We start from the raw sequence: 22,633 nt of genomic DNA, 5'->3' as shown, positions 1-22,633 counted from the left end.
TTGGTGAGACCCGACGCAGACTGGGAGACCGCTTTGCTGAACACTTACGCTCTGTCCGCCAGAGAAAGCAGGATCTCCCAGTGGCCACACATTTTAATTCCACATCCCATTCCTATTCTGACATGTCTATCCACGGCCTTCTCTACTGTAAAGATGAAGCCACACTCAGGTTGGAGGAACAACACCTTATATTCCGTCTGGGTAGCCTCCAACCTGATGGCATGAACATTGACTTCTCTAACTTCCGCTAATGCTCCACCTCCCCCTCATACCCCATCCGTTATTTATTTTTATACACACATTCTTTCTCTCACTCTCCTTTTTCTCCCTCTGTCCCTCTGACTATACCCCTTGCCCATCCCCTGGCTCCCCCCCCCCACCCGTCTTTCTCCCTGGGCCTCCTGTCCCATGATCCTCTTATATCCCTTTTGCCAATCACCTGTCCAGCTCTTGGCTCCATCCCTGCCCCTCCTGTCTTCTCCTATCATTTTGGATCTCCCCCTCCCCCTCCCACGTCCAAATCTCTTACTAACTCTTCCTTCAGCTAGTCCTGATGAAGGGTCTTGGCCCGAAACGTCGGCTGTACCTCTTCCTAGAGATGCTGCCTGGCCTGCTGCGTTCACCAGCAACTTTGATGTGTGTTGCTTGAACTTCCGGCATCTGCAGAATTCCAGTTGTTTGCTTTTTTGAATATTGAAAGGTCTAGACAGAGTGGATTGAAGAGGATGATTCCTGTAGTAGGAGAATCTGGCACCAGAATTTACAGCTTCAGAAGAAAAGGATGTCGCTTTAGAAAGAGACAAGGATGAATTTCTTTAGCCAGGGGGTGGTGAATCTGTAAAATTCATTGCCACAGATGGCTATGGAGGACAAGTCATTGGATCTATTGAAAATGGAAGTTAATAGATGCTTGATTATTAAGGACATCAAAGATTATAGGGAGAAAGCAGGAGAATGGGGTTGAGAGGGATAATAAATCAGCCATAATGGAACGCTGGAGCAGACTTAATGGACCGAATTGCCTCATTCTTCTCCTAGATCTACGTCTTATGGACTGCCAAGATTGAAAGCAAAGTATCTGCAATATTTGGCAATTCTCTTAGAAATAAAACATGCTAAAGTGAAAAACAACGGACAAAGGTCAGTGGGGTGTGAGAGAAAATAAATATATGTAGAAAGTGTGTCGATGATTTGGTCCTCACTGTCTGTAGGGATCAACAAGAGCTTTCAAAAAGGAATTGGGTATGTGCTTGGCTGAGAATAATTTGTAAGGCAGTGGGAAAAGAGAAAAACAATGGAGCTGACAGACAGCTGATGGGCCAAATGGCCTCATAAATGCACTGTAACAATATGGTGGGTTCTGTTCCACAGTTCACAGTACTGTGCATGCTGGAATTCTGAAAGGGAAACAAAATGGACGTGACAGAAAAATTCCACATCTCTGAAATGCGTAACAGCGTTCCAGGTCGACAGCCTTTCCTCATAAATAAATTATTATCTGGACAAGAAAGGAATTCTTCTGCATGTAAACAGGTGTTCTATTTTGCATCAAATACAAGGAATTTTACAGCTTTACAAGGAATTTACAGCACAGAAACTAGACCCTTGTCCCAGCTGGTCGAGCATGCATCGTTCTCCAGCAATACCAGCATTGCTATATATATATAGATAGACATAGATAGATTTATTTCCTCTCATAGTTCTTCCCCTTGACTGTTTGTACCTCCTTCTTAGGCAGTCCCCATTGATCAAGAATCACTTGCTTGTGCATCTGTTTTGTTGGCTCTGAGCTGACTGATGTGGAGAGCGCGGACTCTTCAACCTGGGAGAGCAGCCGATTTATGGGGTCAGTGGGGCATGATGTTCTTCTACCACTATTGCCACGGGGCCTGCTGTCTGCTCTCTTGAGATTCATAATGCCATCCTGAATACTCCTTCTCCACTTTGAGTGGTCATAGGTCCGGGATTCCCAAGAGTCAAATCAATGGAAGTTTTTCAAACTTGCACCCTATCTTCTTACAGAGACAGCTGCATGATACTAAGCTAGGGCACCTCATCAGTGATGTTACCTGGGGCTGACAGGTGTTTCGGGTCTTTCAACATCATACACCCTCGCCTAGGCGACCCGACCGGGGTTGATCATACCCCGGCCTGTGTCCTAGCAGCAACCTACAGATCTGCCCTCTTTATCCAGAGCCACCTTGACGCTTTCTCTGCTGTACCTGTGGTGGTAGAAATGACTCTCCTTCTCTCTCCCATGATTCCAAGTGCAGTGTATACTTTGCAGAGTGACTGGCCTGCAAGACCACGACACCCAACCTCCACGGGCCAACACTTTGCTCTCCAGCCTCTTCTTTGGCCGTTGTTCTTCAGATCTTCATACTTGGCTCTCTTCCGCTCGTAGGCCTCCTCCATGCGTTCTTCCCACGGCACGGTAAGCTCAAGCGTAAGAACGTGCTTCAATGAGTCCGACCACAACACAATGTCGGGCCGCAATGTGGCCTCTGTGATGCCGGGAGAAAACTACAGCTGTTTTCCCAGGTCTGCTTTTTGCTTCCAGTCCTGCGCAGTGAAGAGCAACCCAATTGCTTCCTGGTGTTCTGTTGGTCTTTCCCCCTCTTTGACATAGCGGATGTTATTCTTGACCGGACTTGTTTTCCGGCTGATGTTAAGGGTGCTGCAGATTGTCTCAACAACTGTCCAGAGGACCTGGTTATGCTGCCACCGATAACGGCCATCCGCAAGAGCTCTGGGGCAGCAGCTCAGAATGAGCTCTAGCGTACCGTCTTCTCACAGGGGGGCAATCTGGTTGCTCTGCAAGGCCCCAGCAGTGCAGGTTGGATGGGCTGGGAAGGACGTCATAAACAGCATGGATAAGAAACTTGATGCGGTGTGAATCCACCTTCCAGAGATCATTCCACGTGATCTTTCGCTCGATCACCTGCCCCCATTTGGTCCAGGCTCCTTGCTGTTTCATTGCCACTGCTCTGCTGATCCTCTCATCCTCCACAGCTGCCCTTTCTTCATTCTGGACCAGTTCCCATCACTCTTCCCCTTGTACTTTGTCAAAATGGGGGACTTCAAGGCTTCCGAGTCCAACTCTTCCCTTGGCGACAGCCCCCACCAGCACTTTGTGGCGCAGTTGTGCCTCAGCTTCTTCCACTGCAGCCTCTGCTCTCCACCCTCTTCCAGTTCTCACTGCCACTCTTGTTCTGGCAACCTTTGGATCTGAAGATTCCCGGAACTGCAGAACCTCCCTTGCTCGCAAAACCTTGAACTCCTCCTCGATGGATTTCATGGTGAGCCTTGGTTTGCAGCTATTCCCGTACAGAGCGATGCTGCTGATGTTCCTTGGTAAACCCAGCCATCTTTGCAGGAACTGGCTGACTACCCTCTCTAATTCAGCAACAGTGGAAATTGGAAACTCATAGAGAAGCAGTAACCAGTGGATTCTTGGTGCTACACCGTGCTGGTAGATCCATGCCTTAAACCGCTCTGGAAGGCCAGTCCTGTCAACCTCTTGCAACCATTGTTCAAACTCCCCACAGGTGTTTCTTATTGCCGCCTTATCTGAGTGTTGCATCAAACATCTTCCCGAGACTTTCAACAGGGTTCTCTGTGATGGTGGGAATTGGAATGTCCTCAATAGAGAAACAAAATTTCTTCTGTACCCTCCCCTTCTTCAGCACTTGCCCACCTCATCAACCTTTCCAGCCCCTTAAGAATCCACCTAGCACCAAGCACTGACTCCGTAGTGATAGTCAGATCATCCATGAAGACTTGTATTGGTGGTTGTATTGGTCAACCAGATCTTGATTTCGGGCCTCGACACTCCGGCTCTGCAGATATTACCAGCATGTTCGTTGCCAGGGCGAAAAGGATGACTGAGATGGTGCAGCCTGTGATGATACCAATCTCCAGCCTGCACCAGTCTGGTGTTATTGGCCCTGTTGAGACTCTCAAGTGGAACTCGTTGTAGTAGTCCATAAGGAGGCCTCTGATTCCTTCAGGAACTTGGTGCCTCTTCAGAGCGTCTTCAACAACCTTGTGGGGGATTGATCCATTGGCATCGGCCAAATCCAACCACAAAATCACTAGGTCACCCTTATTCTCTCTGGCCTCTCTCATGAGCTGTGCAATGACTCCAGTGTGCTCCAAGCAGCCTGGTGCCCTTGGAACGCCACCCTTCTGGACGGAGGTGTCGATGTAATTGTTCCCCAGGAAGTACTCTGTTAGGCGCTTTGCCACCACACTGAAGAAGATCTTCCCTTCAACACTCAGCAAGGATATTACCTTAAACTGCCTGATGTTCTCAGAGTTCTCTTCTTTTGGAATCCACACTCCGTTTGCATACTTCCATTGCTTGGGCACTTTGCCTCTCTTCCAGACGACCTTGAGGATTCTCCACAGCCGCCGGAGAAGCCGGGGGCAGTGTTTGTAGATGCTGTAGGTGGTGCCACTCGGACCAGACGCTGAGCCGGCTCTGGCTTTCGTAACTAAGTGCTGAACCTCCTTGAAGAGAGGCTCTCGAAGGCCGAAAGCTTCTGTTGGTTCTGCGGGGGCGATGAGGGCCTCACAGTCTCCCAGTTCAACTTCTCTGTCCGGGTTACTGAAAGTGCTTCAAAGATGGTGGTCCATCTGTTCCTTTGTGCTGGACAGCTTTCCGCTTCTCTTCTGATCCAGCAGCTGTTTGGTGAACTGAAATGGGTTGCTGATGAATGCAGATCTTTTCTGTGCTCTTTGTCTACTGCGCCTCCGATGTTGCTCCGTTCTTCTCAGAGTGATGAGCCCTTTCCTCAGCATCACACGCAGTGGTGCTCTTTCCTCATGGTTTGCCAATTTACGTTGTTGCTTGAGCGCCTTGAGTTCTTTCCGGATGTTGTGGATTTTGGTGGCTCTGTTGTTTTTAACAAATGGCTGTTTGACCCGCTTCTCTTCCTCAGTACCAAATCTTTCTGCTGCCACAGTTATGATCACTGTTGTCATTATCTGCAATCTCCTCTCCACACCACCTTTGGCCACTGCTTCCAACACTAGATCTATGTCCTCATCAAGTCTTTGCCACTCTGCTGTCTGGCAGGCTTTGGGCCATCTGATCCACATGGTCTGAGATGTGATTGTTGGGATGCGCAGCTTGAACCACGCGGAGTCTCTGGGTACTGTGGGGTGCTTCCTGACCCTGCTTCTCCTCTGTCTCACCCGACTGGGAATCTGCGCATTGTGGTGCTCTCTGTTGCTCTTTACACTTCACCCTTGACCGGTGGATTTTCAAGCCTCTCTGGTTCTTACAAATTTTGCCACAGATGCACTGTATCCAACTTAGTGATCTGAAACACAAGAGATTTGGCAGATGCTGGAAGTGTTAAGCAAAACACACAAAATTCTTGAGGAGATCTGCAAGCTAGGCAGCAGCTATGGAGGGGAATAAACAGTCAACGTTTCAGACAAGTCTTCCAAGCTTAGCTTCTTGTGTACAGTCAGATTTGACCACATAATTGTGACCTCAGCTTCCAAGGTTCTCTGGCCTAGAATCCTTCCCTCCTCTCGACCTATGAATCTCTTCCTTTAAGACACGACACACTTCCAGAAGATGAGAACAATGAATGAAAAATGAAGGGTTATGAGCTGTTTAGGAGGGAAAGATTACTTGAGGGCTGCCTCCAGCAGAGGTGTATTGGTTGTTAACACATCAATGCATTTTCACTGTATGTACATGTGATATATAAGTAAATCTGAATCTGAGTTTGTACCTGATGATTGTGCAGTTCTGTAGGTTTATATAGGTTGCCAGAACATCGTGGGCTGAAGGGCCTATACTGTGCTGTATGTTCTATGTTCTAGAGAAGGGGTTCCCAACCTTTTTTATGCCATGGACACTTATCAATAACTGAGTGGGTCTATAGGGAAGCAGGAAAAAGTCAATTGATATTAATGCCAAAAGGCCATCTCTTCTGTACATACCATGAGCAACAGATTCCATCTGGATGCACCATGGCTTGTTATGACATTACTCTGTCCATGAACCCAGAACATAGAACATAGAATTGTACAGCACAGTACAGGCCCTTCGGCCCATAATGTCATGCCGACCCTTAAACCCTGCCTCCCATATAACCCCCCACCTTAAATTCCTCCATATACCTGTCTAGTAGTCCCTTAAATTTCACTAGTGTATCTGCCTCCACCACAGACTCAGGCAGTGCATTCCACGCACCAACCACTCTCTGAGTAAAAAAACCTTCCTCTGATATCCCCCTTGAACTTCCCACCCTTTACCTTAAAGCCATGTCCTCTTGTATTGAGCAGTGGTGCCCTGGGGAAGAGGCACTGGCTATCCACTCTATCTATTCCTCTTATTATCTTGTACACCTCTATCATGTCTCCTCTCATCCTCCTTCTCTCCAAAGAGTAAAGCCCTAGCTCCCTTAATCTCTGATCATAATGCATACTTTCTAAACCAGGCAACATCCTGGTAAATCTCCTCTGTACCCTTTCCAATGCTTCCACATCCTTCCTATAGTGAGGCGACCAGAACTGGACTCAAAGAAACTGCAGAGTTGTGGACACAGCTCAGCACATCATGTAAACCAGCCTCTCTCCATGAAATCTGTCTGTACTTCTCGCTGCCTCAGTACCTCGTTACGATCTTGCACTTTATCATTTTCCTGCACTGCATGATTTCAGTAACTTTTACACTTTATTCTGCAGTGTGAAGGGCTATCATTTTAAGGTGATTGGAGGAAAGGACAGGGGGGATGTCAGAGGTAGGTTTTTACACAGGGAGTGGTGGGGAGATGGAACACCCTGCACTGGTGGTAGAGGCAGGTACATTTGGGACATTTAAGGGATTCTTAGATGGGCACATGGATGATAGAAAAGTGGAGGGCTCTGTGGAAGGGAAGGGTGAGATTGATCTTAGAGTCAGTTAAAAGGTCAGCATGACACCATGGACTGGAGGGCCTGTACTGTGCTGTAATGTTCCATGTTCTTTATTATTATTATTATTTTACCTTGTCCTAACTCAAACTGTATCGGTCTCTGCCATTCCTTTGGATTCATCAGCTGCATGGAGGAGGGGGCTGCTACATGGCTGACAGCTTGCTCTCCCTGGACTGCGCATTATCATTGTTAGACAGCTTGGACACAACATCCATGGTTGCCTCAAACCAAACAGACAGCCATAACTAAAAGGGTTGGTGGTGGGAATAGACATGGTGATGGTGTTGACAAGGCATTTAGAGAGGTCAATGAACGTGAATGGGACGATATGCATATGGGCAGGGTTATATTGAATTGACTTCATAGTCAGCACAGAAGGGTCTTTTTCTGTGCTGTTCCATGTTCTTAGCTCCACAGAACATTAATCGAGAGCTGAAGGGTTGAGATAGGGAGCTGAGCTTAAACTTAATCTTTAGCAGCATTTCCTGTGTTCTGCAAAAGAGGATTCAAGAGGCAGGGAGATTCAGCAAAGGGGATTCTGAAGTTCACTACCAGGAGAGCTGAAGGAGTAGCTACCAGAGATTGGGAAGAGTTTCAGAATCAGGATCAGGTTCACTATCATGGACACATCATGAAAATTACTGTTTTGCGGCAGCAGTACAGTACAATACATAAAAAGATTACAATAAGAATTATAAAAACATGAATAAATAGTGAGAGCAATAAGGTCTCAGCCTGAAATGTTGACAGTTTATCCATTTCCATAAATGCTGTTTGACCTGCTGAGTTCCTCAAGCATTTTGTGTGTGTTGCTCTGGATTTCCAGCATCTACAGAATCTCTTGTGTTTAAAATGATGAGGTAGTGTTCATGGGTTCATGGACCATTCAGAAATCTGCCAGCAGAGGGGAAGATGCTGTTCCTAAAATGTATGTGCCTTCAGCCTCTTTGATGGTAGAACTGAGAAGAGGGCGTGTTTTGGATGGCGAGGGTTGTTAATGCTGGATGTTGCTTTCTTAGGGCATCGCCTTTTGAAGATGTTCTTGATGGTGGAGAGCATTGTGTCTGTGATGGAGCTGACTAACTCCACAAGCCTCTGCAGGATCTCTTGATCCTATGCTTTGGAGCCTTCATGCCACACGATAATGCAACCAGACAAAATACTACTGAATATTGTGGAAACTTACTGGACTTCAATGACATACCAAATCTCCTTAAACTTCGGGGTAGGACTGGATGAGGTATGTCTTGGAACAGGAGGAAGATGAGGGCTGGAAAGGGTGGTGTATGGGGAAGAAAATGAGGATGTCTATATTGACATAGGATGCAGAGAACAGTAGTAGTGACCCTCTACCCCTCCTCTCCATGATTTCAAAGATAAATCTTCATATTGATAATATCCTTTCAAAAATAAAAATGTAATCACAAGGTGAAAAACTGATGGAAAATTATGCAAAGTAATTTTGGTAAATAAATTGGTTTATTACTGTCACATGTACCAAGGTACAGTCGTGGTCCACATGGCATTCATACAAATGATTTCATCACATCAGTACATTGAGGTAGTGCAGCAGACAATAAGAACATAATGTGGAATAAAGTGTTACATTTACTGAGAAAGTGCAGTGCAGGTAGACAATAAGGTGCAAAAGCCGTGAAAAGGTCAATTTTGAGGTCAAGCATCCATTTCATTGTACAAGGGGATTATTCAAACATTTTCTAATGGCAGGTTAGAAGCTGTCTATAAGACCACAAGACCATAAGATTACGCCACTTGGCCAATTGAGCCTGCTCCACCATTTCATCATGGCTGATTGAATTTTCCTCTCAGCCCCAGTCTTCTGCCTTCTTCTCATATCCTTTCATGCCCTGACCAATCAAGAATCTATCAACCTCTGCCTAAATATACATAAAGAATTGGCCTCCACAGCTGCTTGTGACAAAGAATTCCACAGATTCACCACTCTCTGGCTAAAGAAATTCCTCCTCATCTCCGTTTTAAAAGAACGCCCCTCTATTCTGAAGCTGTGTCCTTTGATCTTAGAGTCTCACACCATAGGAAATATCCTCTTCACATCCACTCTATCAAGGCCTTTCACCATTCAATAGGTTTCAATGAGGTCATCCCTCATTCTTTCGAATTTTAGTGAAAACAGGTCCAGAGCCATCAAGCCCTCTTCATATGACAAGCCATTCAGTCCTGGAATCATTTTTGTGAACACCCTTTGAACCCTCGCCAATTTCAACACACGCTTTCTAAGGGGCCCAAAACTGCTAACAATACTACTCACTGCCTCACCAGAGCTTTATAAAGTATCAACATTTCATCCTTGCTTTTATATTCCAGTCCTCTTGAAATGAATGCTAAGATCGCATTTGCCTTCCTCACCACAAACTGAACCAGCAAATTAACCTTTAGGGAACTCCTCAGCCGGGTGGTCAAGCTTTTCTATTTTCTGCCCGATGGGAGAGGGGAGGAGCGAGAATGCCCCTGGGTGGCTGGGGTCTTTGATTATGCCGGCTGCTTTGCTGAGGCAGCGAGAAACGCAGACAGAGTCCGTGAAGGGGAGGCCGGTTTCTGTCATTTGCTGAGCCACATCCACAACTCATAAACAGCTGGAAACTCAAGTTCAAGTTCAACTTTATTGTCATTTAAACATCCACATGTACACAACGAAATGAAACAACATTCCTCTGGGACCAAGGGGCAAAATAGAGTAGATAGAGCCACACACAGCACATATAGTTACAATCCAATGCATACAGTCACAAAATAATATTAGCATGACTCTGAATTTTAGTTGTCTCTCTACAGGTCCAGCCTGATCTTACAAGTATTTCTAATATTTTATTATTTTTTTCCTTCCTTAATTTTTTTTTTGCTTTGATTCAAGATTGTTTAATGTCATTTCCAATACACAAACGTAAAGGAGAACGAAGTAAGTGTTACTCCGGATTCGATGCAGTTCAAAGTAAACAATAAGATACGAAACACAATATTTTTTAAAAAGTAGAATAAATATAAATACGTAAGATAACTTATATACATAGATTGATTGCATGTCCATAAAGTGACGCTAGGCACAGGAGCGTCTGTACATAAGGTGACTGACAGGAAATGATAAAATAGCGAAGGTTTTAAATTTGTAATTTAAAGATTTTTTTCACATTAAAAACAACTATTTTGGAGAAAGATTCAAATCCAAGATCAAGTGCGTGGTGGTAAATCAAAGGCGTCTTGTATCTGTCAGTACAGGTTTCCTACGCCGACTGAAGTTGTGATCGTTCCTTCTTCGCACGTAACACGTCCTCCGGTTCTGGCGGAACCTACAAATCCAGTCCAGGCTTTCGCGGCGACCCCGCCTCTTCATTGCAACGGTGCCAGATTAATTTAAATGTATCTGCTCAAGTGGAGATAATCAATGCAAAATCAGTGTGACTGTGCCGCACAAATAGGGTATGTTTGATTCACAAAGCGGCCTGAGCTCTCGGAGGTCTGGCCGTTCATCAGTCTCTTTGCAAAACCTTTCTCCGCCTTGAGAAATGCAAGTCACAAATAGTCGCTGAGTGAATGTGTCTATCTCGCTTTGTCCGGAGCATCGCAGACCTGCTGGACCTGTCTTGCAGAAAGGTATGTTCACTGCCGTCTGTCATCCATTCAGGGGATAGATTCGACGTGGAGTCGATTCTGTCTCTCTCTATTTCCAATCCATCCAATACGACATTTAAAAAAAATCTCTGTAGTTTCTAAGTGGGTTCTCTCAAACCGTGCCATATATCATCCTGTGTTTATGAAGTTGTCTTCATTGCAGTGAGATGTTTAAGCGGTAAAGATAATTGGCAAAGGCTGTTCTTTCGTGTCCATGTTCGTTACGTGACTGCTCATCATTACGCGGAGTTTAACGTTAAGGAACGTCGATCCTCGGCCACTTGACAACTTTCTTGTTTCTTAATGAAGTAATTAAGGACCTGGCGGCAACGAGTTGCTGCTGGTGCCGAGTTGAAGGGCTCGGGAGACCCGGGGAAGTGAATGCTCCTGGATTGTCTCAGTACATGAGTAAACACGGCTCGCTGCGGTTTAAGTGTTGCCTAATGACTTTCTCGGCGACCAAGTTAAAACCTTCTCAAGTGTAGCGTGAAAATAATTAGTTTTGATTTTTAAAAAAAATACCGATTTCACTTGAATGAATTTGTTTTCCCTTTCATGCGTCGGTGAGGAAGTTCGCGGATTTATTTAGGCAAGATGTGTGGGAGAATAAGGTGATCCCAGACCTCTCAAACCTCCCGTGTTGTACAAACTAGAACAAGTGGAAGTTTTCTGTTGTGTGTGTGTGTGCGCGCACTCTCTCTCTTTCCCGTCTGCAGCGGGGTTCGGTTGTGTATGTAGATTTATTGGCAGTCCGGGTGTTATCGCGGGGTAGAGAGATCCAGACACACCTTCGAAGCTCAAAAGATGTCTTTAAACGGCTCTCCGGCTATAGCGCGCAGCCTCTCTGGGCACCGAGGTATGAGCAGCTGAACTAGCTTCGGGCTCGTATCGTCCCGCAGAGACCTGCGCCCCAAAGTATAATCTTGTTTTTTAAAAAAAATCTTCCATCCTTGCCTTGGGAATAAATTGGACCCCCCCCCCCCATGTCTACGTGTAAAAGCAGAGGGGCTTTTTATTGGTGTACCGTGCATTGGTCTTGGGTACTGCCATTGGAGGCCTTCAGGTCAGATCAAAGAGATAATCACCGTAATTTCAACACTTATTTGGGAAGGATCACAAACAGCTTGCAATGGGAGCTGGTGCTGTGATCAAACTGGACGGCATCGTTATTAAAGCAACCCAAGACATGCCCTCTTATTACTACCATCAAGGAGGAGGTGCAGGAGCCTGAAGACCCACACTCAATGTTTTAAGAACAGCTTCTTCCCCTCCACCATCAGATTTCTGAATAGACATTGAACCCATATTCACCCCCTAATAACTTTTCTCTTTGCCCCCTTCTTGCACTAATTATCTAATTTGTCTCTTTTTTTGTAACTTTTTAGTTTTTTATGTTACTTATTGCAATGTACTCTTGCTGCTAGACAACATATTTCATGATGTAAGCCAGTGATATTAAACCTGATCCTGACTTGCAACACAGAAGAGGCCATTGGCCCTGTGGTGTGTACCACAGTAAGGGTAATTACCCACTCCCAGGTTGGAGGGTCTTCAAGTGTCCATCTTAAATGTTAACATTTCTGATTCCATCACCTGTCCTTCAACCTGTTGTTAAATTTGCCATTTTTGTCTCATTTCTTATTGTAATTTCTTTTTTTAAAAAAAAGGTAGTGCAAAAAATGAGGTAGTTTTCATGGTCCATAAAGAAATCTCTTGGCAGAGGAGAAGCTGATCCTAAAACTTTGAGAATGTGTGTTCTGGCTCCTGTATCACCTCATTGATGGTAGCAATGAGAAGAGGGCATGGTGTGGACGGTGAGGGTCATTGATGAAGAATCTTGGCTTTTAAAAAAAAATGTTGAAAGACCTAAATCAGGGGCTCCCAATCCTTTTTATGCCATGAACCCCTACCATTAACCTAGGGGGTGGGGGATTGTGTGGATCCAGGGTGGGAATCCCTGCTCTAGATAGGTTGGATATGCAGAGTCTGGGACCAGAGGGTGCAGACTCAAAAGAGAAGGACATCCCTTTAGAATAGAGATGAGGGATTTCTTCAGCCAGAGGGTGGTGAATCTGTGGAATTCATTGTGATAGAGTGTTGTGAAGGACAGGTCATTAGATGTACTTGAGGCAGAGGCTGGTAGATTGTTGATTGGTGAGGAGATTAGCGGTTACCAGGAGAATGGGGCTGAGGGGGAAAAAAATGTCAGCCTTGATTGAATTGATACAGGAGATTTTGCGGATGCTGGAAATCTAGAGCAATACACAGAAAAATTATTGGAGGAACCCAGCAGGTCAGGCAGCATCTATAGAGGGGAATAAACTGATGGTTTAGGAAGGGTCCCAGCCCAAAACATTATCTATCTATCTATCTATCTATCTATCTCTCTCTCTCTCTCTCTCTCTCTCTCTCTCTCTCTCTCTCTCTCTCTCTCTCTCTCTCTCTCTCTCTCTCTCTCTCTATCTCTATCTCTATCTCTATCTCTATCTCTATCTCTATCTCTATCTCTATCTCTATCTCTATCTCTATCTCTATCTCTATCTCTATCTCTATCTCTATCTCTATCTCTATCTCTATCTCTATCTCTATCTCTATCTCTATCTCTATCTCTATCTCTATCTCTATCTCTATCTCTATCTCTATCTCTATCTCTATCTCTATCTCTATCTCTATCTCTATCTCTATCTCTATCTCTATCTCTATCTCTATCTCTATCTCTATCTCTATCTCTATCTCTATCTCTATCTCTATCTCTATCTCTATCTCTATCTCTATCTCTATCTCTATCTCTATCTCTATCTCTATCTCTATCTCTATCTCTATCTCTAATCTTTGGGGATTGTGTGTTTATATGTCCACAATTGAATGGCAGAGCAGACTTAATGAGCTGAATGTTCCAATTCTGCTGCTATATCTTATGGAAATGAGGTGAGGCTAATAGGCCTCATACACGCAAATGGGATTGGTGTATTAAGGCATTGTGGACAATTGGTGTCATGGGTGGACAGGGTGGTGAAGAAGGCAATTGGCACACTGGGCTTCATCAGTCAGGATGCTGAATGCAGGGGTTGGGCTATCATGGTATAGCTGTACAAGACATCAGTAAGACCACACGAACAAACTTCTATTGAGGCACACTGGAGTGACTAGTTGCATCTTGGTCTGGTATGGAAACATCAATGCCCAAGATTGGAAGAAGTCTAGAGAAAGTAGATACAGAAAAACCCTCCCCACCATTGAGCTCATCTACACGGAGCTCTGCGACAAGAAAGCAGCATCCATCATCAAGGACCCTCATTACCCAAGCCATGCTCCCTTCTCGCTGCTGTCATTGAAAAGGAGATGCAGGAGCCTCAGGACTCACTCCACCAGGTTCAGGAACAATTAGTACCCTTCAGCTATCAGGCTACTGAACCAGTGCAGATAACTTCACTTACCTCAAAACTAAACTAGTTTCACAACCTGTAGTTTCATTTTAAGACTCTACAAATGATGTTCTCAGTATTTTTTTGTTTATTTTTAAAATTGGTTGGATGTCAGTCTGTGTGTAGCTTTGATTCTATTGTATTTGTTCTGTGAATGTCTGCAAGACAATGAATTTCAAGGTAGTATATGGTGACATAAACATAATTTGTTAATAAATTTACAATGTGCTGGGTCACTGCATACAGATCTGGTCACCCTGCTCTAGGTTACTAAACTGCAAAGGCATAGTAAGGAACACACATCAAAGTTGCTGGTGAACGCAGCAGGCCAGGCAGCATCTGTAGGAAGAGGTGCAGTCGACGTTTCAGGCCGAGACCCTTCGTCAGGACTTTGATGTGTGTTGCTTGAATTTCCAGCATCTGCAGAATTCCTGTTTGAGGCATAGTAAGCATTTGTGTGGGATGTTACAGAAGTTGGAGGCTTTGAGGAGTGATTGGACAGGCTGGGAATTCTTTCCCTAGAAAGTAGGAGGCTGAGGGGTGACCGTGAAGTTATTTATAAAATCTTGAGGGTCATGGATAAGAGGAATATTCACAATCTTATTCCCAGGGTGTCAGGAAATGTGGAGGCGGCTTGACCCAAAAGCAGAGCAGTGGAGACGATTCAGTCATGTATGATAACTCTTATAAAAGATTGTGAAATAACAAGCCAGGAGGGGCCTCTTAAAACAAGAGAGAACAGACACTGAACACAACAGGCAGTGAGTTAAACTTTAGGCAGGGAGGACAAAGGCGAGGAGCAACTGGTTGAGGCTAGTTGGTTCGATGAGTGAACTGGCTGTGGATGAGGTTAAATGGGCCGTGGGTAATGAGCCTGGAATGAGCAGCAGGTGAGTCCTATTCACTGGGTGAAGACTGCGAGGTGCCTGTGTGTGCAGGCCTGACACAGGGCAGGGGAGCCCAACACTGGAGGGTAAGGACTTAAAGGGCGAAGGGAAATATCTTAAGGGGACCTGATGGCCAATGTTTTCATACAGTGGTGGGTACATGGAATCTGCTGTGGGCTACATGTTAAAGGCAGGTACAACCAGGGATTTAATAAGTGTTTGGATCAAGGCATGGGTAAGAAAGGTTCAGCAAGATGTATGGCAAATAGGCCAACATCAGTTGGGTATTTGGTTTGAAAGAACACCCATCACCTCCGTCTGGTGCACCACCTCCCCTTTCTTCTATGGTCCACTCTACTCTATCAGATTCCTCCTCCTTCAGCCCATTAACTGCTTCCACCTATTGTTTTCCAGCTACTTACTTCATCCCCTCATCCCATCTGCCCACCGACCTACCCCACCCATTCACCTGGCTTCACCTATCACCTGCCAGTTTGTACTCATTCCCCTTTCTTTCTCTTCTTTCCCCCCCCCACCTTATTCTGGCTTCTGTCCCCTTCCTTTTTAGCCCCGATGAAGGGTTTCTGCCTGAAATGTTGACTGTTTATTCATTTGCATAGGTGCTGTCTCACTTGCTGATTTCCTCCAGCATTTTGCATATGTTGCCCATGTTTGTTCTTTCCCTACATGTTTTTGTTAGTTGTCCTGGATAAATTGAATGGTTTTGTAGGGAGAAAAATAAAACAAGATGCCAGTGGAACTCAGTGGGTTAGACTTCTGGTTTAAAATGGCACTAGTGAAATACAGCAACGGCTTACTGGCAGCAAACAGAACTACTAACTACTCTATTACTCTCACTTTTTCTGGAAAAGGATGATTGCAATCAATAGCCTGTAACTTTCAGAGCTGAGCTTTTGAACCAGCTGTACAGCATTACATTTTTGTGGTGTAAACTGAAGTGTATGAGGTGTAGGACAGTTGCGGCTTGGCATGTTCAGGCCAAGTCAAAGCGGTGGAACTTGGGCCCAAGAGCGAGGAATGAGCCAATGTATGACCATGCTGGAGCGGACTTGGAGCCAATTCGAAACGACAGACCTGAGATGGGCAGAGTCAAGTTGGTGCGGCCCGTGATCTAGGGCGAGGAATGAGTTGATGTTTGATCGATTTAAGCACTGGCCCAGATTGGAAAGGGTGGGTATCGGCTGAATCAAGGCTGTGGAGCCCAGGCCCAATAGCATATTGAGCTGGCAGGGCCCTGGTCCACAAGAGAGGAACGGGATGAGGTATGGCCAATTTAGGCCCTGGGCCAGATTAACAAGGTCGGAGTGTTGGAGCTGGAGGTGAGGGACAGGTCGGTTCAGCTGCTCGGTGAGGTTTACTGAACTGAATTGAGGCTGTGATTCCTGGATCAGCTGTGACTGGCTTCTGTGATCTTTAATTCTAAATGTTACTTGCATACATTTATTGTTTGCGTGGTTTGTTTTTATTTTGGCTCACTTGTTTTTTTTTAATAAGTTCTATTTGGTTTCTTTGTTTTCTGGATGCTTATAAAGAGCTGAATCTCCAGGTCATATACAGTAGATATTGATCATAAATGTACTTTAAGCATTTGTGGAAAGAAATCGGCAGTGAAGACTTGCTTCACAATTGGTGACTCGTGATTGCTGTGGAGTTGGAAAGGCTCTTGAATCTCCTGAACAAGGAAGACAAGTCCTGGTTACTTTTCTTCCTACTTGGCATCCAGCATACAGTGGAAGTGGCTGAGTTGGGGGGGGAAAACTGTGTAACCAATCACTCTGTTCTCCCAGCTTTGCACTGACTACCAGCTTGCTGTTTCTATTTCTAAAAATAGAAACAAATAATACTAAATCAACAGTAAGTAAACAATACTGAGAACATGAGTTGTAGAGTCCTTGAAGGTGAGTCCATAGGTTGTGGAATTAGTTCAGTGTTGAGATGAGTTAAGTTGTCCGTGTTGGTTCAGGAGCCAGATGGTTGAAGAATACTAACTGTTCCTGAACCTGTTGTTTGTCTTTGTTTTTATTTTGCGGGGGGGGGGGGGGGAGGGAACCTGAGGGTCCTCTACCTCCTTCCCAATGGCAGAAGTGAGAAGATGGCAGGCCTGGATCATGGGGATCTTTGGATATTGCTTTCTTGAGGCAATACCACATTTAATGGTGAGGAGCGATGTGCCTGTGATGTATTGGGCTGAGTTCAACACACTCTGCAACTTGTATTCCTGAGCATTTGAATTTCCAAATTAGACCATGATGCTTTTGTGGTCAGGGCAATTCGGATACCAGTCAGGATGCTGTCAACAGTAAACATGTAAAAATTTGTTGGTTTTCCGTGGTGTGCCATAACTTAAGCTTCTAATTAACGCCCAAAACTCCTCAAGCAGAAAATGACTGAACTCTGCTTGAGATTATTAAGAAGATTAAAGAATTTGATACTTCTTGCCATCTGCTGCATCTTGGACAGAACTCCTTTCAAATGAGAGATGAATTCGGGAGGAGGTACTTTAAAAGGGGGAATTCTCTTCTTCATCCCAAAAGGACATTGGGTCAAGTGAACTGAGACTTATAGTGTTGCCCTATCCAAGATTCAGGGTGAAAAAGTAAAACTGGGGCTAAATGGATTTGAACAAACCAACCAAACTCTAGATGAATGGTAAATTGAGTTCAAAAGCTGAAGAGCATCGAATAGTAAGGCCCTTTTGCCCATGATGTTGTGCTGACCCTTTAACCAGCTCTAAGATCAATCTAGCCCTTCTGACCCCATTTTCCCACCCCATTCATCGTTTATCTGTGAGCCTATCTAATCTAATTTAAATGAACCTGCCTCTACCACCACCCATGCCAGGGTGTTCCATGCACCCACCACTTTGTAAGTTAAAAAAACACTACCTCTGTGTAATGAACTTGCCTCTGACACGACGAAAGGTCTCAGCCTGAAACATTGACTGTTTATTCCTCTCTATAGATGCTGCTAAATTCCTCCAGTACTTTGTGTGTGTTATTGTGGATCTCCCACACCTGCAAAATCTTTTGTGTTTACCTCTGGCATCTCTCCATACTTGCCTCTAATCAATCGCCTTAATGCCCCCTCATTTTAGCCTTGCCACCCTGGGATAAAGATCTCTGGCTGAACGCTCGATCTATGCCTCTTATCATCTTGTGCACTTCTCACCCTCCTTTTCCCCAAAGAGAAAAGCCCTGGCTCGCTTAACCTTTACTCAGAAGACGTGCTTTCCAATCCAGACAGCATCCTGGTAAATCTCTTCAGCACCACCTCTAAAGTTTCAACTTCCTTCCTAGACAGAGGCAACCAGAACTGAACACAATACTGAGAGTGTGGTCTAACTCGGATTTTCTGAAACTGCATGGTTATCTTGTATCACTCTGGGGCAGGGGTTCCCAACCTTTCACCCTTACCATTAACCAATAGGTCCATGGACCCTAGGTGGGGAACCCCTGTTCTGGAGAAAGACTGTAAACAGCCAATTGAGCAAGCTACCTAGGAGAACTGCAAAGGTGTTTTCCAACAGTAGATGGACCATAAATTTACCCGGTGTCTTGCCCTCCACAGCCATCCATGGCAATGAAGTCCACAGATTCACCACCCTCTGGCTTAAAAAAAATTCCTCCTTATCTCTGTTCTAAAGGGATGGTCCTCAATTCTGAGGCTGTACCCTCTGTTCCTAGACTCCCCCTCAGTGGGAAACATCCTCTCCATGTCTACTTTATCTAGGTCTTTCAATATTTAACAGGTTTCAATGAGATTCCCCCTCATCCTTCTAAACTCCAGTGAGTACAGGCCCAGAGCAAACAAACATCCCGATATGTTAACCCTTTCATTCTGGGAAATACTCTCATGAACCTTTTCTGGACCCCCTCCAGTGCCAGAACACCCTTGGATAAAGGGCCCAAAATTCCTCAATACTCCAAATGCGGTCTGACCCACACCTCAAGAAAGCCTCAAATCCTGGTTTTGGAACCAGAAAGGAAATGGCCTGATTTCTAGGCCACAAGCTTGTGATCATTTTCACCTTTAGTTGCTTTGTTGTGGAGATTTTTTTATTTTCAGTTTTTTTTTCTCTCTCTGCTCTGCTGCTGCGCCAGTACTTCACTCCTGCTAATGATGAGAAAATGAGCTGATATTTCTTGTAAGCAGAAGGGCAGACTGCTCCCAGCACTGCTGGGCATTTGTGATTGTAAGAATCAGAATCGGAATCACTTTATTCCCAGTACATGAAACATATCAGAATTGATTGTGGTTCAGTGCCTAACATTTAACACAGGACAATATCGCATCAGGCAACACAGTAACAACCAACAATCTACAAGACGATAGTGCATGGCTGTTTGCACTATCAACAATTAGCAGAATGGTCACATGCACAAATGTCAATAATCAAACTTAAATGTGAACATATACAGGTGTCCCCCGCTTTACGAAAGTTCGCTTTACGCCACTTCGCTTTTACAAAAGACCTGTATTAGTACCTGTTTTCGCCAACCGAAAGAAATCTGAAGAGGATTTTCGCTTTTGCGAGAAAAGGTGCCCACTTTAAACTTGTGTTTACCCCGAGAAAGACTACCATGACCGTGAAGCTTTGCGCGGGCAGGTGTGTGTGCATGCATGTACGTGCCGGTTTTTTTTCTACAAATCAGTTTTGGCTAAATTTTCCCAATTCTGATAAGTGAAACTACACTGTACATACATTATTTCTACTTGTATGTTAGTGTTATTTTGGGTTTTATGTACTATTTGGTAGGTTATTTTTTTGGGTCTGGGAACGCTCAAAAATTTTTCCCGTATAAATTACTGGTAATTGCTTCTTTGTTTTATGCCATTTTGGCTTATGAAAGGTTTCATAGGAACGCTGTACTTTCAGATAGCAGGGGAAACCTGTAAACAGACTGGATAATTATCAACAGGACAAGGAGAGCAGGGAAGACCGTTTACTGGATGCTGTGCAGGGGCAGTTAGAGTTTTACGCCTGAGTGAGTTTCGTTGAGAGGTTGGATAGCTGTGAGAAAGAAACGTCCGAGATGACACACAATCCTGGTGGTGATGAACACGTAGCATCTCCCTGATGGCAATCTGGCGAATATGAGTGACTGCTAGGGTGAGTGGAGTCACCTCTCTTCTTCGCTCTGGCAAATGGACTGATCAGCACATCTTGCTAGCAGAAGGACGGATTATCCCAACACTGTTGGGCATTTGCTTTCAATACCACATATTCCTTTTTATTTCAACTTCCTATTTCTTTGTCTATTTTCTTCCTCCTTCCTTTAAATGTCAGGATATTCAATATTAAAGATTAGCTTTATTTGCCACATATACGTTGCAAGCTACGCTCAGTGGTTGCTTTATTTGGGTCACCTGTACAGCTGCTCATTAATGCAAATATCTAATCAGCCAATCACATGGCAGCAACTTGATGCATAAGAGCATGCAGACATGGTCAAGGGGCTCAGTTGTTGTTCAGGCCGAACATCAGAATGGGGAAAGGATGTGATTTATCTGACTGACTCTTGCTGTGTACTCTGTGGGCAGAGATGCCCATTTCTGTGCTGCATCTCCTTTCACTGGGAGTTCCTCAAATCAGAAAACCCAAACATACAGACAAAAATAGTGAGGAACCTTGTTGTAAAGTAGCTATGACACCACCAGCAGCCAGGATTCAATTCTAGCTTCTGTTTGTAAGGAGTTTGTACGTTCTCCCCGTGATCATGTAGGTTTCCTCCAGGTGCCCTGGTTTCCCCCCAAATTCCAGAGATGGCCAGTTTGTGTTAGTATGCTGTGTTGACGTCAGAAGAGTGGCGACATTTGCGGGCTGCCCCTAGTACAGCCTCAGACTGTGTCAGTCATTGACACAAACGACGTATTTCACTGTGTGTCCCAATGTACATGTGACACAGAATGCTAATCTCTCTGCAAGTTCCTACTTTGACTCCTAATATTCTACAAACTATGACGGTATATTCTGCACAGTATATGTTGGTCTGTCCCATGTGTAGAACCACTCAAACCTGATCTCCACCCGCACAGGATTGCAACAAAGACTCGGCACTCCACGTGAACTTCCTGTTGCTTCCTCGCAGATGACAGAGTTAAAGCACCATGAAATTGTAGGAATCTAATCTGGGACCTGTATGGCCTGTTGGAGGGGACAAGAGTTGTGTCATACAAAGTAATATCTACAAAGTAATAAGTTACTTGGGCTTGCGAATGCAAAAGTGTGTTCCTACAGCACTCTACTGACTAATTTTGGAAGAGGTCTCTAATGGGAGTTATTTAAACATTAAGACAGTATGGTTTTTTTTTGTTTTAAGTTTCTTTTCCACAGGCAGTTAATCTGACTAACCATTCTATATACCTTCCCCCTCCTCACCCCAATCTCCCTCTATCTGCTACCCCCGTCACTGCACCGTAACCACTGTTAAACACTTTGTAAAGGTGCCATTTGTGCACATTTTTCCCTATCTGTACCTTAACCGCTAACTTTATATTTTATGTAGCTCTTTATTCTTTATAACTGTTGAATGTTTTTTTTCTTTGTTGCATGCCGTACCAACGCACCGCAGCAATTTCCTAATATATGTGGCCAAGTGGTTAAGGCATTGGACTAGCTACCTGAAGGTCGTGAGTTCGAGCCCCAGCCAAGGCTACATGTTGTGTCCTTGAGCAAGGCACTTAACCACACATTGCTCTGTGATGACACCGGTGCCAAGCTGTATGGGTCCTAATGCCCTTCCCTTGGACAACATTGGTGTGGTGGAGAGGGGAGACTTGCAGCATGGGCAACTGCTGGTCTTCCATACAACCTTGCCCAGGCCTGTGTTCTGGAGAGTGAAGACTTACCAGGTGCAGATCCATGGTCTCGCAAGACTAATGGATGCCTTATTTATGCACTCAGTGGCCACTTAAGCAGACCTATACACCTGCTTATTAATGCAATGTCTAATCAGCCAATCATGTGATAAGTAATTCGATGCATAAAAGTTTGTAGACATGGCTGAAGATTCAGTTGTTCAGATCAAACGTTTAGAATGGGGAAGAACTGTAATCTAAGTGACTTTGACCGTGGAATGATTTATTGGTGCCAGACAGAGTGGTTTGAGTACCTCAAACTGCTGATCTCCTGGGATTTTCACACACAACAGTCTCTAGAGTTTACGGAGAATGGTTTTAGTAAACAAAAACATCAAGTGAGCAATAGTCCTGTGGGTGAAAATGCATTGTTAATGAGAGAGGTCATGAGTCTGGTACAAGCTGACAGGAAGGTGACAGAAACTCAAATAGGAGGATGAGAGGAGACATGATAGAGGTGTACAAGATAATAAGAGGAATAGATAGAGTGGACAGCCAGCGCCTCTTCCCCAGGGCACCACTGCTCAGTACAAGAGGACATGGCTTTAAGGTAAGGGGTGGGAAGTTCAAGGGGATATTAGAGGAAGGTTTTTTCACTCAGAGTGGTTGGTGCGTGGAATGCACTGCCTGAGTCAGTGGTGGAGGCAGATACACTAGTGAAGTTTAAGAGACTACTAGACAGGTATATGGAGGAATCTAAGGTGGGGGGTTATATGGGAGGCAGGGTTTGAGGGTTGGCACAACATTGTGGGCCGAGGGCCTGTACTGTGCTTTACTGTTCTATAACTACATGCTACAACAGTGTGCAGAAGTCTTGGGCGTACATCTCTATAGATACCTATATCTTTCTGTTTA

At 44.7% G+C, this 22,633-nt stretch overlaps 1 protein-coding gene across 4 annotated transcripts in view; it reads left to right on the top strand.

Annotated features, from left to right (window-relative positions):
- Window positions 1-10,360: 10,360 nt before the first annotated feature.
- adgrl2a (adhesion G protein-coupled receptor L2a) overlaps window positions 10,361-22,633 on the top strand; it is a 958,846-nt gene continuing 946,573 nt past the window's right edge. For all 4 annotated transcript variants that reach the window (XM_072273294.1, XM_072273297.1, XM_072273295.1 and 1 more), the window contains exon 1: window positions 10,361-10,569. The gene's annotated coding sequence lies outside the window, so the exon portion shown is untranslated. The remainder of the gene's footprint in view (window positions 10,570-22,633) is intronic.

The sequence above is a fragment of the Mobula birostris genome, chromosome 12, assembly GCF_030028105.1.
Source record: "Mobula birostris isolate sMobBir1 chromosome 12, sMobBir1.hap1, whole genome shotgun sequence".
Classification (NCBI taxonomy): domain Eukaryota; kingdom Metazoa; phylum Chordata; class Chondrichthyes; order Myliobatiformes; family Myliobatidae; genus Mobula; species Mobula birostris.
The sequence above is the reverse complement of the archived record's forward strand: the minus strand, read 5'-3'. Positions and strand labels throughout refer to the sequence as shown.